The 13,867-nt window shown below is 43.9% G+C and overlaps 1 long non-coding RNA gene across 1 annotated transcript; it reads right to left on the bottom strand.

Annotated features, from left to right (window-relative positions):
* Positions 1–1,192: 1,192 nt before the first annotated feature.
* On the bottom strand, positions 1,193–9,049 carry LOC134478107 (uncharacterized). The gene is made up of 3 exons (XR_010050520.1): positions 8,677–9,049; positions 7,993–8,131; positions 1,193–5,366 (listed from the first exon to the last, which is right to left on the bottom strand). It is a non-coding gene; the product is annotated as an uncharacterized LOC134478107 (long non-coding RNA).
* Between the last annotated feature and the right edge of the window lie 4,818 nt (positions 9,050–13,867).

The raw sequence follows: 13,867 nt of genomic DNA, 5'->3' as shown, positions 1-13,867 counted from the left end.
TGCTTTGACCTGTATTGTTATATTGTTATGTCCTGTTTCATCTCAATCTCTCCCTTATTCTTTAAAAAAATTATTTAGTTATTTCTTATGTTTGTTTTAATTAAGGGGAAAATTTTAAAAAATAGCAGGATATATAATAGTAACTTTTTTTGATTTCCTATTAACTTGTTTTGAAGTCCTGTGATACTCCCACTACCTTGTTTTGGCTGTTTAGACTCTGTTCCATTCTGTATGATAGTATCAAGTTTGAGGGTATAGGCAACTACTTTGAAGGCAATAAGATTCACTAAGATGCCCATTCTGGTTTGACTATTGTCTCCTTTGGAAGTCCTGTAATGTGTACAATGCTTAAGTTTTATTGGTCTTGTTCTCTAGTGTTTTGTTCAACTTTATAATATCTAATGAGATAGACAATTCTTTTTAAGGAAACAAGAGACATTGTTGATAACCTTGTACTCTGTTTTACATCATGTGCTATGTCTATCCTTGGTTTTGACCGACAGCTCTGTTTTGCCATATTTGACTTTATTTTCTCCCCCCCCAAAAAGTAATAAGAACTAAGGAGTAATAAAACCCAAAATGTGTAAATTTTGTTGTAAAAAAGAGAGGGAAAAAAAGAGCTCTAAAGGATACAACAGCAAATGTGTTTAGGGGTGTTAAATAGCTGGCCATATTAATGTTTTTGGTTGGATCATTGAACACAACTGTTTGCAGTCTCACTGTTTGAATGTCCACTTTGTATGCTTTGATACTGTGATTTGAGCAACTATCTCTAAGATGATAATATGTAATCTATTAACTGGTGATTTCTTACTTTTTTTTTTTTTTTTTTTGTAGTTCTGTATTACTTGTACCCTTACACGGCTTTGTTTTGTTTTGTGTTTTTCTCTTTTTCCTTTTAAATAAAATTTTAAAAAAACAATACATTACAATAATATCTGCAAAAATGTCTAACTGCTGCTATTATAGAAAAGGGAACACTTTCCTCCTAGCTTCTTCCCCTGGCAGGACCTCTCATACTACTTGTTATTTCTTGATTATAGCTCCTTGTCTGTTTAAACTTTCCTGAAGATTTCCTCAAATCCAGGTTATGGGCCTTTATAACAAGATAATTCCTTGTCCTGAGGGGACCCCTGGTACCAGATTCTACATGGGTCCAACCTGTCATCACAATGACTACTTCAATGCCCATCATGTCACCTCAGTCAGCAGGAAGCAGTTAAAGAGTGGCTGCCTCTAACACCCAAAAGATGGGAATAATGGATCCCGCTCTGTGGAGCACTGCCAGGCTCAGCATGCTGCCTGCCCAGCATGGCACTGGACCGTACCTCACTTCAAAACTGACTTCCACATTCTTCTTGCAAACCCAAAAAGTGAACTTCCCACTTGCTGTGCACACATCAACAATCCCTCAAGTAACTGTCAAAATGTCACTCTGCCCACCCCATCGAACTCCACCCCTCTCAAACTGAATAAAAGCTCCAGGTTTCTTTGTCTGCCCTGAAGGGATCTTGCACCCCTCTGCAGCCCTCCCATGCCAGCAATAAAGGCCTTTTTGTTTTTGTCTTTCTTTACTCTTGTTTTTCTACCACATCGAGGAAAAATCTATCATGCATATCCACCAACTGCCTCTGATGAATAGAATCATTATGTACTGTGATCACATACCAATAAAAATATAAACTAAGCAAAACACAGTCACACAGGAGGCATAAGAGAGTGTTCAGTGAAACACAGTCCCAATCACATCCGAATGGACCATTTCAGGGACCCTGCCAGGAGAGCGCTGGCACTGATTCTACTTCACGGAATTCCCAATGCAGGCTCCTTGCAGATGACTTTTCCACAGGATGAGGATGGTAAATGCTTCTGAAGCAAAAGCAGGAATTCTATCTTCACTTCCCACAGGTAGAGTCTGCCCAGAGACTGCTACCAGGTCACTCAATGATTCACCATTAGTGCTCAGTCTGTCCGTCCTCATCTTCACTGTGTCTGCTTACAAGGCATGGGATGCGCCATCCGTACCCACTGATCCCTGGGTGGCAGGGTGCACACCAGGACTGACTAGGACCTAGTGCATGCACCTGCCTGTTCCACTCCTATGCCCACCTTCGGCCTGTGTGCCCGGAGTGTCACCACCTTCCTTGTCCTCGCCCTTCCTCTGCTCGGCCAGTGACTCCATCCCCAATGCTGGCTGGAAGTCAGGCCAGAGCACAGTGGGTGATGCGACAGGAGGTACCTAGTCCAGGCTGAGGTCTCTTGATAAAAAATATTTTAATAAAATGTTTGGATCTAACATGTAGGGTGTAGTAATTCAGTAGTGAAACGAATCACATAAACAATTAAGAATAATTCAGGTAATTCAAAATAAACTTTCTATAGCACAATTAGATTTTTTCAATCCATTGTGAAGGAAAACCTGAGGATTACTAGGTCCAGCCCCAGGATGCCTGGGCACGTGTCAAGGCAAAAATGAGGGAGGCAGAACTGCCACCCCATGTACCACCAAGGTTTGTGAGGCCTTATGACAGGAAAAGGAGCAGAAAAACACACGTGGGCACAACAGCATGGAGGTCACTATTCGCAAAGCAACCCTGACTAAAGGTAGCGACAATCCTCTCTTCAATTCCCATGCAAAGCCCTGAGCCCTTGAGAGAGGGCCATGCTGGTATTTCTTTGCTGTCCCTCAAACATAAGCCAGCTCCCACAGGGCTGGTAACCTGTTTTTCACAACACCTTATCCTATGGAAAAGCATATTGCAGCCACCTTTGGGTCACTATTACAGTTACTTCATTAGGTTACACTATTTTATCATAGCAAGAAAGCAAGCCGAGTTAACATGTGAACATACTGGCATGGCATTGTTGTGGTAAAACTTCATATACTAAAACAGCCTATGAGCCAGGTTATCAGTCCCTGATACTGAAGCGAAGAACAATTGAAGAACAAGACAATCTGTGTGGTAAAGCACACCTGTAACTCCAGCACTTGGGAGGCGGAGGCATGAGGATCCCTGTGAGTTCTAGGCCAGTTACATAAGGAGACCGCCTGCAACGGGATTAGGGAGGGGGAGAGAGAGAGAGACAGAGACAGAGACAGAGAGAGACACAGAGACAGAGAGACAGAGACACAGGGGAGAGAAACAGAGAGAGAGAAAGAGTGAGTCAGACAGACAGACAGACAGACAGAGAGAGAGAGGAGAGAGAGAGCTTTCTTGAAGCTTGAAATAACACCAGGAGAGGCTGTGCTGTTGGCTTACTTCCTGGAGAGGGGTGTCTTTTTGTGGATGTGGTTATAAGCCAGACATTAGGTCTCCAGTATTTCCCAGGCTGGATTTGACCTCCATGGCTGAAGCAGTCCTGCCCTAGCTTCCCAAGTCACTAGGACTGCTGGCACCTCCCTAGTCTTGGTGTCTATTTATGGAGCAAAGCTGAATAAGGTCGATCGTGTCATTTGTAGCAAATTCCCATTTCCTTTTCCTGACTCTGAAATGCAGCATTCACTTGCTTGGAGAAAAGCCAAGGCCTCTGTGATGTGGGGTTGGGACTATGGCTGCCTTCCCCAAGCAGAGGATTACATTCTGCTTGTGAAATGCACTTGACTTGATCTAAGGAGCCCCTGCCTTCTGCAGAGTGGCTGCTCCCTCAAATGGAGTCCTAGAGTGGGCGCTTGAACCCCAAACCCACACAGAAGTAAATGTCCTAAAACAGTGAGCTGTGAGTTCCGTATTCAGCAACAGTTCAGGCAAAGCCTACGCACTTCCTCTCTCAGAGCTGGGTAACAGGTAAGTCAAAGACCACTAAGGTCCCAGATAAACATATACCTGTTTTAGTATATGAAGATACACTTTTTCAGGTGGTCCACAGGTTGAAATTTACTAAACAGTGTCAAGTGACTGTGGTAGTGCACTGCTGGAATGCCAGTTTTCTAGGGGCTGAGGCAGGAGGATCAAGTTTCAGCCCAGCCTGGGCAACTCAGCAACTTGATGAGATCCTATCTCAAAACAACAAATTTAAAAAAAAATGGCTGAAGAGAGCTTAGCACAATGGCTCTGGGTTCAATGCCCAGTACTACAACAAACAAACAGTTCCTGTGTGGTACTGGAACAGAAAACCGTTTTCCAAAATAATAACTTGCACGCAAAAAGTAAGTTGCTTCATAACAATTGATATAGACAACAACAGGTCAGGTGTGGTGGTGCATGCCTGTAACTTTACTACTCAGGAGGCTGAGGCAGGAGGACTGCAGGAAGTTCTAGGACAGCCTGGGCTACTAGTGAGTTCAAGAATGCCCTGAAGGACACAGTGAGACTCTACCTCAAAACAGTAACTGACAAAAAGAATAAAACTATGCATACATTAAGATTGCTCAAAGAAAACAAGGTATAAGAATTTCAAAGAAAAGCCTACTGTTTGAGCTCAGGAAAATCTCTCTTTGTTATTAATCTAAAGAACAGGTTTCATGAGCTATTATCCAATGAGTGCATCTTTTCAAGTTTCACTTTATTCCAATAAGAATACTGAAAACCTCACACTGTCCATTAATATGATCAATAGCTTCTAATTAATAAAGAGCTGTACTGGACATGGCAGTACATGCTTGTAATCCCAGTTATTCAGGAGGGTTCCAAGTCTGAAGCCAGCCTTGGTAAGTTGGCAAGAGCTTGTCTCTAAACAGAAGTGAAAATGGGCATGGATGCCACTGTACATCAGTATTGCCAGGGTGTAGCCAGCATTATGTATGTGTGTGCACAGAAGTATGTGTGAGGGGAGAAACAGACACAGAGAGAACAGAAGACAGTTACTCATAACCCCACTATGAATTATACCAACTGCTGACACTCTGGAGACTTCTCTGCATCGTGACTGACAAATGCAGAAATGCACACAAGTATTACAATTAAATGCTGGGACCTTGTGAATGTCCAAAACTGCGCCTACTCCTCAGATATCAGACCAGGGGTCTTTTCCATGACTAAGACATTCCCCTTTGAAGAGTACACAGTCACTTTACTGTTATTTAAAATGACCGATTCTAGGTTAGAGTGTTAACTGAAGCTAAAAAGCAATTACAGATTAGGAGAGTTCCCCAAACATCGCAAATTCATTTCACTTGAAACTTGCTATTGAAATGACATACAGAGACAAAAATCCAAAAACTGCAAGGTGCAAATCTTTGCTGGTCTTCAGCAAGTGGCAATCCCCTTGTTTCAGCCTCCTGAGTGCTGAGATCAAAGGCACACATGGCAACACCGGGTCCAGTGGAATTCTTGTTAGACTGTGGTGAGAGCCTTTTCAAGCTGCAGAACAGTTTCCTTGAGTGCTGGATCTGCTGCCCAGTTGACTTTACACCCCAAAGTGACGTTCTATAGTTTAAAATAAAAACAAAAAACAACTCAAAATATAACAACTTTAAAATACAAGCACTTCAAAATTTTAACAAGATTTTTGTTAAATAATCCCTTCACTAACTTTATCTAATTTTTTTTAACATTTACTAGAAAGGTACAGTAGCTCTGTATTTACAGAAAGAGTGATACACAATTTTTTTTCTGTCCCAAGCATTCAACTCAGGACCTCATGCTAGCCAGGCAGGTGCTGTGACACTTGCCTGTAGTCCCAGTGTGTGATACACTGTTGCCTTCATTTCTACTTACAAGAGGCTTCATCAGGGTAAAGGTATGCTTATGATGTTTGCAAATACCTCATCAATTTCCAGGGACAGTTTTAGCTTCTTTCATCCCTAGGCCCAAGGTTTGGACCCATGGCCACCACACTGAGCTGCTTGCCCAGCCCATTGTGTGGACAAACATGGGCCTCCACAGCCAGCTCAGTCAGCCTTTTCTTTCTTTCTTTCTTTCTTTTTTTTTTCTTTCTTTCTATCTTTCTTTCTTTCTTTCTTTCTTTCTTGGATAAGCACATAAGCAAATTCACAGAAAAAGTACAAACATAAGATAGTAAAAGACATTTAACCTGCAATACTCTAAGAGAAATTTAAACTATACTTTTAACACGTTTCATCTGAACTACATCCCCAGCCCTTTTTTATTTTCGAGTTTGAGACGAGGTTCAACTAAGTCATGAAGTGCCCCCAAGCTGGCCTTGAACTTGTGATTCTCCTGTCACAGCCTCCCATCATGTGCCGCTTCAACATCGGCCCAAAAGCACTGGGGTCAAGCAGTGACCGACTATAACTCCACAGCACTGAGCCAAAATAAGCCCTTTACATGAGGTGTGCTGTGCACCTGTAATCCCAGCACTAAGGAGGCTGAGCCTGGAGGATCACAAGTTCAGGCTCCTCTGGGCAATTTAAATAAAAAGAAAAAGGAGTGGGGAATGTAGCTCAGCAGTAGATGCCCCCGGGGTGCAATCATCTGTACACACCAGCAGGGGCAGCAGCACCACCTGATTCTCCAGGATGAGAACTAGCACAACTGCCCAGGGTGGGACAGAACATACAGCAAGATGTCAGGGAGGGGCGGGAGGCTGCGCCCCGTTCATAGCTTGAACGACCTTGAATGATTCATCCCTAGCTGAGCGCCCTTCTCTGCTCCTCCAGGGCAAAGCTGGAAGACTCAAAAATTCTTGGGATGGAGACTGGGTTTTTCTGCAGCTTAACAGTGATAAGCAAAGGACAGTGTAGGAGGAGACACATTTGAAACGATCTTAATGAGACTTTTGGAGGTCTTAAAAGGGCTCCCTGTGAAAGCAGGAAAACAAGAGTTAGAAAATGAACTCAGAGTTGGCAGTGATGGCTTGGAAGATGTACTTACATTTGCTTATATGCCAGCATTGTAAGCAAGTGTTTTATAGTTATTTAGAAGAGAAATCCAAGCTCTTCCGATTTGGTAACTTCTGTACTTTCTCTTTCTTTAATGGAATAGTTCATGTGCTGATTCACAGTTAATTAAACTTTATTACCTTTACTATGGTGTTAAAGTCCTGTGTTGCGTGCCAATCTGCACCTCTAAAATAAGCAACTCTGTCAGACTGTGGTTTCTTTAGGTCTGTATCTGGTACCACATGAAAGAAAATTAACCCACCTAATATTTCATTGTCACATGATGGATTAAATTAAAATGATTCCTAACAATTTATCAGTTTAATATATTTATAGTAAGTGTATTATTTTCATTTCAGTTTTGCAGATGGTTTTCTATAAACTACATTTTTATCAAGTCTGTATGTGAACAATGTTTTAAAAGCTCTACAATAAGGTACACACAGGGTGTATTTAAGAAACTGGCAACCAGAGTAAAGAAGAAGCAGGGGAAGCACGGGGGGAGGAAACAAAGAACGAGAAGGAGGAGGAGAACGGGTAAGAAGAATAAGAAGAGGAAGAAGAAGAAAAGAAAAGTCTGATACTGGAGATGCTCGTGAACAATCTGAGTTCAATATGCTTAGATTGTGAGTAACTTGTGCAAATGTTTTGTAAGACAAGCAAGCATTTCTAATAAATTTTAACTTTATAAAGGTGATGTCTTGCAATACCAGTAGTATCTGACACTGAATGTCACATGATCACAACTGAGCCAGTGGTTCCCTACGCCCTGAAACAAGTGTAAAATCAAATAAAAAATGATTAAAGAAGGGATTTTCAAGTGGTTTTGTTTTCTTTTGTTTTGTTTGGTACTGAGGATCAAACTCACAACCTCACACTTGACAGGCAGGTGCTTACACCACCGAGCTAAATCCCCAGACATTTTAGTTAAATTATTAACATGATCTTCAGCCCTGGGGATTTAGCTCGGTGGTATAAGCGCCTGCCTGGAATGCAGGTGGTCAGAAGTTTGATCCCCAGAACCAAAAAACAAATCCCTTTGCTGTTAAATGATCATAATGGCTATTCTTAGTGCATACAAGATTACAAAACAAACAGTACTTCTGGTTGGATATCACTAACCCTAAATACATAGACAGAAACATGGCAAAACGGTCCCTACTTTCAATGAATTTCTTGATGAAAACCAAGAACATAAAGAGCATTCTAACCCATTAAAATAAAAAATGTAGTTTTTATTTCCTCCAGAAACTTCAAAATGCACTTATCCAAGAAACCACACCACTGTTTTCATAGATTGTCAGACAATGTTTCACACCATCGTTCTTGCTGTCTTAGAGTTCATTCTCTCTGTGAATAAAAATCAAAGAAATGACCACGTGTTACACGATCCACTTCATTTATTTCTGTACCTCACTCATTCACTACTTCGTGACTACTATAAATGAAGTGTTACATGCTGAGCTGGGGCAGGGCAGATCAAGATAGGGAGGCACGGAAGAGTTGAAAACTGCATGACTACAAAAAAAAGGTCTATTACCAAGTGAAAACAAACCAGTATGACAAGGCTGGGAGCTTATGATCCAACCATATTATTTCTGGAGAAGGGAACATAGTATCTAGGGAGGGAGAAAAGATCAGCTGTTTCCATGAGTGGTCAAGGATGATCAGATTGATCACACGGGAAGGAAAGGCTACATTTCCTTCAGTCTGCACTAGGGAGGATGCACTTAGGGAGCCCAACCATTTTTGCCAGTGGACGGAGCACCTCCCTTCCACTGACTCCAAGTGCTCTACCACTGCCCCAGGAAGCATCCCAGGGTACACTAAGACAGCATCTGGCTCTTACTGTCCCGTGTATGTGCTCTGGAGATGAAAATACCAGGGGACCCTACCTCCCAAAGGAGCAGTCTGCTGGCCCTCACCCAGGGCTCTCAGGAAGTTCCCCTGGCTTCTGGAGGTGACTTTAGAGGCTGAGCATGTAGCCTTAGAAGGAGACCTGTGACCAGTGTAAACCTGGCCCCTTTCCTGAAGCCCGATTCCCTTGGCACAGTCCCATTCTGCACCCTGTCATAACAAGCCCTGCAGGCCCTGCCAAGAATGCGTCTCTCCATTAAGACCTGCCCTGAGAACTATCCACAAGCTGCCCACTACACCCACAGCTGGGGTGAGGGGTGGGAGCCTTGTGCGACCCTCCCTCCGCATACCTCTTAGTTAACAGAATACGAAATGCATACAAGAAAGAACACATGACATCAGAGATTGTTTGGAGAAATGTTGGTAAGTGAGGAAGGACACTAAGATACACGTTCACTGAATTTCTATTTCTTTTCTTTCTTGCTTTTTATTGTATTTATTTTTGGTCCTGGAGATGGAACTCACAACTTCATGCTTCCCAGGCAGGCACTCATGCCACTGAGCTAAATCCCTGGCCCTTTTGTTTCTATTTCTATATCAAGAGGAGGGAGAGATACGATATAATGCACCATATTCTTCTGCCTTGCTCACACTCCTTAAGCACTAATGCTGTGCAATGAAAACAATGTTCTTGACTGCATTCACCTGCACTGGATGAGACTTGTTATTTTTCCAGAACTGAGCATGTTAATTGTTGGGGCTTTTTGGTTCAGCAGAGAAACAAAGGCAGAAAAGAAAAAAGGCCTTATCAGTGGGCATGGGAGAGCTGCCAAAGAGTGCAAGATCCCTCTGAGGCAGACAAAGAAGCCATGGGGCTTTGATTAGGTTGGACAGGGGATGGTGTTTGAAGAGGCGGGCAGAAAGACCTACTGACAGCTGATGGGGGAGATGCTGGCACATGCACGAAAAGCAAAAAGGTCAACTGGAGCTCAGAAGAAGAACACAGAAATCAATACTAGAGGGACACGCTGTCATGTTAGGGTCCAGCACCAGGTTGGGCAGGCACCACGTGAGGTCTGGCAGGCTCCCACATGAGTGAAACCTATCACTAATTCAAGCGGATTTCATACCAAGAGCGGCCCGTAGGGTGATCTGGGGCTGATGCTGACTTCCCAGGGACACCTCCTCCTGTACTTCATTGTGGCCCCATCTGCCACCCAGTGTTCTTTCTTCTACTGTTCAGTTTCTTTAAGTCAAGGAATGAAACACCTAAAGGAAATAGCAAGGAAGGCTGCATCCAAAACCACGACTGTTTCCTGGTTTATTACCAATAATACCTCCACTCACAAAATTATAGAACAATAAAGAAAATTACAAACCAGGCGACATTAGATTTATAGGAAAGTTAGAACATCTAAATATACTAGGATTATAGTAAAATAGATATACACATCTCTCATGTGCACTTACATGCACACATTTTGTGCGATACTCATTAAATTCCTTTGTTGTGAAATAATTCTAGCTTTCATTTCTTGGAAATTGCCTGATTGTAGACTTTGATATTTATTCAGGGAATCAATCCTTTAGTTTTATAACCTTAAATCTTTTGTTGTCAGTCAAAACTGCCTAAGGCTGCTTTTCATTATGATAGACAATGTTAGGGTCCAGCACTAGAAATTTCTATCTTCCAGATAGAAATCTGCACTTCTACAAAATTTCTAAGCACATTTGTTACAATTTTATTGCCTATAGGCGCACTGTTGTAAACAGAAGTACAAAATTCCCACATCTTTGATACCTAATGCCCAGCAACTCACATACCCCTCATCTGCAGACCTTGGAAATCGCCATTCTACTGCCTCCTTGAAAGGTTGCTGTATTTTAAGCATCTCATATAAAGAAAATTGTGTAGTATTTGTCCTTCTGTGATTGGTCTACTTCACTAACCTTTCTGGGTTCTTCTCCAAAAACAACAGAAACCAGGAGTGAAACGATCTGCACTCCCATGTTCACAGCAACACTTTCCGTAACAAACAAGATGTAGAAGCAATATAAATGTTACTGCTGCAGTGGATAAAACCAGGACATACGATTCCTACAATCCAAAAGTATTCTGCCACTAAAAGAAGGGGAACTCTATCATAGGTAACAATGCAAATACATTTCTTTTCAATTAATTTAGTAGCCATAGAACTTTGTTAGGGAAAGATGGGAAGCCCCAGATAACTTCTCTCCCACACAAATTACAACTACAACCAGACACAGACAGAAAGCACGTACTGTACTTCAAAATGCTGCAAGCATGCAGTACTAGGCAACTGGGGACTGGAATCCAAAGGAGAACAACAGCCCGTAATGTTGCATTTCTCCTACTGTGTCTTCTAGCTTTGTCTAGGGAAAATCAATTCCAGTAATCACTGAAAGAATAAATACTGGACCCCAATCCTTGTTTGTAGCCAGAGAAGTGTGGACTTCGGCTCGGGGTGGGGATGGGGGATGCATCTGAGGCTGCAAGTGTCATCCCCACCCCACTTTTGTGGTTTTCTTCCTCAACGGTTGCAAAGTTGTCCAGCAGCCTCAGGAGTGGCAGAGGGACCTAAAGCCTCAACAAATGACCTGTGCCCACAAAGGAACAGGCAGTGACTTCTGCTGTATGAAGAAAATGAGGGAAATTGCCACTATGTTTGTACTCTTTTCCTGTTGCTGATGGCCTGAGGGTTGACCTGCCATGGGAAGTTCTCCTCTTGTAGCAGGAAAATGTAAATGGCATTTGAAAGAGGAGAGAGCTGCAGAAAAAAATCATTGAAGTCTGTGTAAGAGGCAGCACAAAGTCTAGACTCACAGTGAGCGGCTTGCACAGAATAGTTCCAAAGAAGCAAGGCAAAGGCTTTGGGAAGTGACTGAGCTATCAACCACCAGGCATCCAGTAGACCACCGGGGCTGGGGGTGGGGCACTGTGGCCTGAGCACAACCTGGACCCTGCAAAGCAAATGCAGGATGCAGTCTGACCCTGCTGTCTTGACAGCGTTGCTGAACAACAGAAGAAGAGAAACCATTCCTTGCCTGAGGATTTTAATAGGAACCAGAGTCTCCTAAATCAACCAGCAAACTGTCCAGGGCACTATCTAAAACTAAGCAATAGTACATATAGAAAATTATGACAATCTGACCAATCCTCAAGGGAAAGGGCAATATCCAGCCCTGAAACAACCCACATTAAGGAAGGATCATGGAAAACCCCTACCATGGAAGCAGAAAGCCTGATCAAACCATAGACACTTTGTTCAGGAAAGGTAAAGCCATTCTGTACTCAGCCATTGAACTCAGCTAAATCATATGATTTCATGCAACTGAAAGTTCTGGGAATGTGCTGACAACTTTGCTACACACAACTATGTTCACCACAAGATAGCCATTGTACCACATCCTTCAGCTAAAGCTTGCAACTCTTCCCTGCAACCTCTGTTTGCCACTCTATAAAAAAGACAAGCTCTCTGCAATCACCACCTCAGACTTTGAGGATGACTCCCCTGGAGACCACTAAATTTCCTTTCTTCTCCTGAGCTCTTGGTTACTGTTGGCTCAGTTTCCCCTACAACACTAAAAACAACCATTCTCATAGAGAGAGAGAGAGAGAGAGAGAGAGAGAGAGAGAGAGGCCAATACCCTTGACATGAATGGAATGTGACATCAATGGAATTCATTTAATGGAAATAAATAAGCTTCCATCAGAAAAAGAACAAGAGTCCAAGACTCTGCGGGGCATTAAAATGCCAATCTAAAAACAAAGAGAAAGAAAAAAGAACAAAACAATTAAGAGTCTCAGAGACATGCAAAGCAACATAAACGATTTTAACATCTTACCATCCTCATGGGTAAAGGAGGAGTTGAGGAACAAGAGAGATACAGGAAAAAGTGGGAGATAGGTCACAATTCATGGAAAACACATCTAAGATGCTGGGAAAAGTCTCACCCAAGACACGCTCAACTCAATACACAAGCATAAAGACAATTCTGCAAAATACTCAGAGAAAATAACAGGTCCAATACAAGGAAATGTCAATTTAAAACTTCCCATGGAAAACACACCAGCCACAAGAGACTGAGAGAACACCTTGCAGGGCTGAAAGAAAAGGTCCCCCCAGGCCCTGTGTGCCTGTGATGTAAGTTCTGGGGCCCAAATGAACATAAACAGGAAGGTTAAAGAAGGGGAGAAAAAGGCAAGAGAATCTGTTACTAGAAAGCTTGCTACAGAAATACACGAAGGGGATTTTCTTCAGGTTGAGGGTAAAAGGCAGGAGGAACAGGCAGGGTGTAACTTCAGGAATCAAAGAGGAGGAAAGGAATGCTGCCTGTTTGGATACCAGAGGCTGGTTACTCTCCTCTTCAGTTCACACACAGGGCAAGAGCAGGAAGATGCAAAAGCCTGATGCCAAAGCTTTCAAGTGTCCCAGGCGGGGCTCAGGCAGGAACCCTGCTCCCCTAGTCCCTCCTCCTAGGATCAGGACCCACAGGTGACAGCCCCAGGGCTCTGCATCAGGGCCCTCAAGGGACTGCAGCAGCTCATTTCCCCTTAGCTGTCCCCCTCAGCCCGGGCAGGAGGGCGGGAAACCTGCAGCCTGTTTGCAAGCAGTGGCAATCCTCAGGGTCGCGGGCGACTGTCCCCATCTTGCTGCAGAGAGGCAGAGGAACCGCCCTCCCGGGAAAGTTACAAAATGTTGCAAACAGACCGCGCGGCTTTTGACCGTTTGTGCACGCGGGCACGCGGGCCTGAGCACCCGCCTGCGGGGCGGTTTTTGGTCTCGAGCTGCGAAGCCGCGTCCCAGCAACAAAGCATTGCGGTTCAGGCGGCAGAGCAGTTGGCTGCTCCAAGCAGTGCGCTCTGCCAAGGTGTGGGATAGAAGTACCCCCCGTTCCCCAATAGTTCCGGGGAGCAGTGCGGCGGGGCTAGCTTTGCCCTGCAGCCCTGCTCCCTGCCCGCGGGGGCAGGAACTTGCCCCAAGGGCCCACCTTTGTGGTCCCCTCTCGGCACCTGCCCAGAGCCCTGGGTGGGCGCATCCCGCTTAGCCAGTGTGCCCGCGGATCCAGTCCTGACGTCTGGCATCAGGCATCAGGCATCCCGGGCTTGACCTCAGTGCTCTGGGCAAGAGTGCCCGGAGCACTGCTCCCCTACCTGCAGGCCCTTTTGGCCCTTGAGGCCCTTGAGGCCCTTGCGGCCCTTGGGGC

Source organism: Cavia porcellus, unplaced genomic scaffold (genome assembly GCF_034190915.1).
Source record: "Cavia porcellus strain 051 isolate PalLab524CR breed Dunkin Hartley unplaced genomic scaffold, mCavPor4.1 scaffold_11, whole genome shotgun sequence".
NCBI classification, from domain to species: Eukaryota; Metazoa; Chordata; class Mammalia; order Rodentia; family Caviidae; genus Cavia; species Cavia porcellus.
Note: the sequence above shows the minus strand (reverse complement) of the source record. Positions and strands in the feature narration are given on the sequence as shown.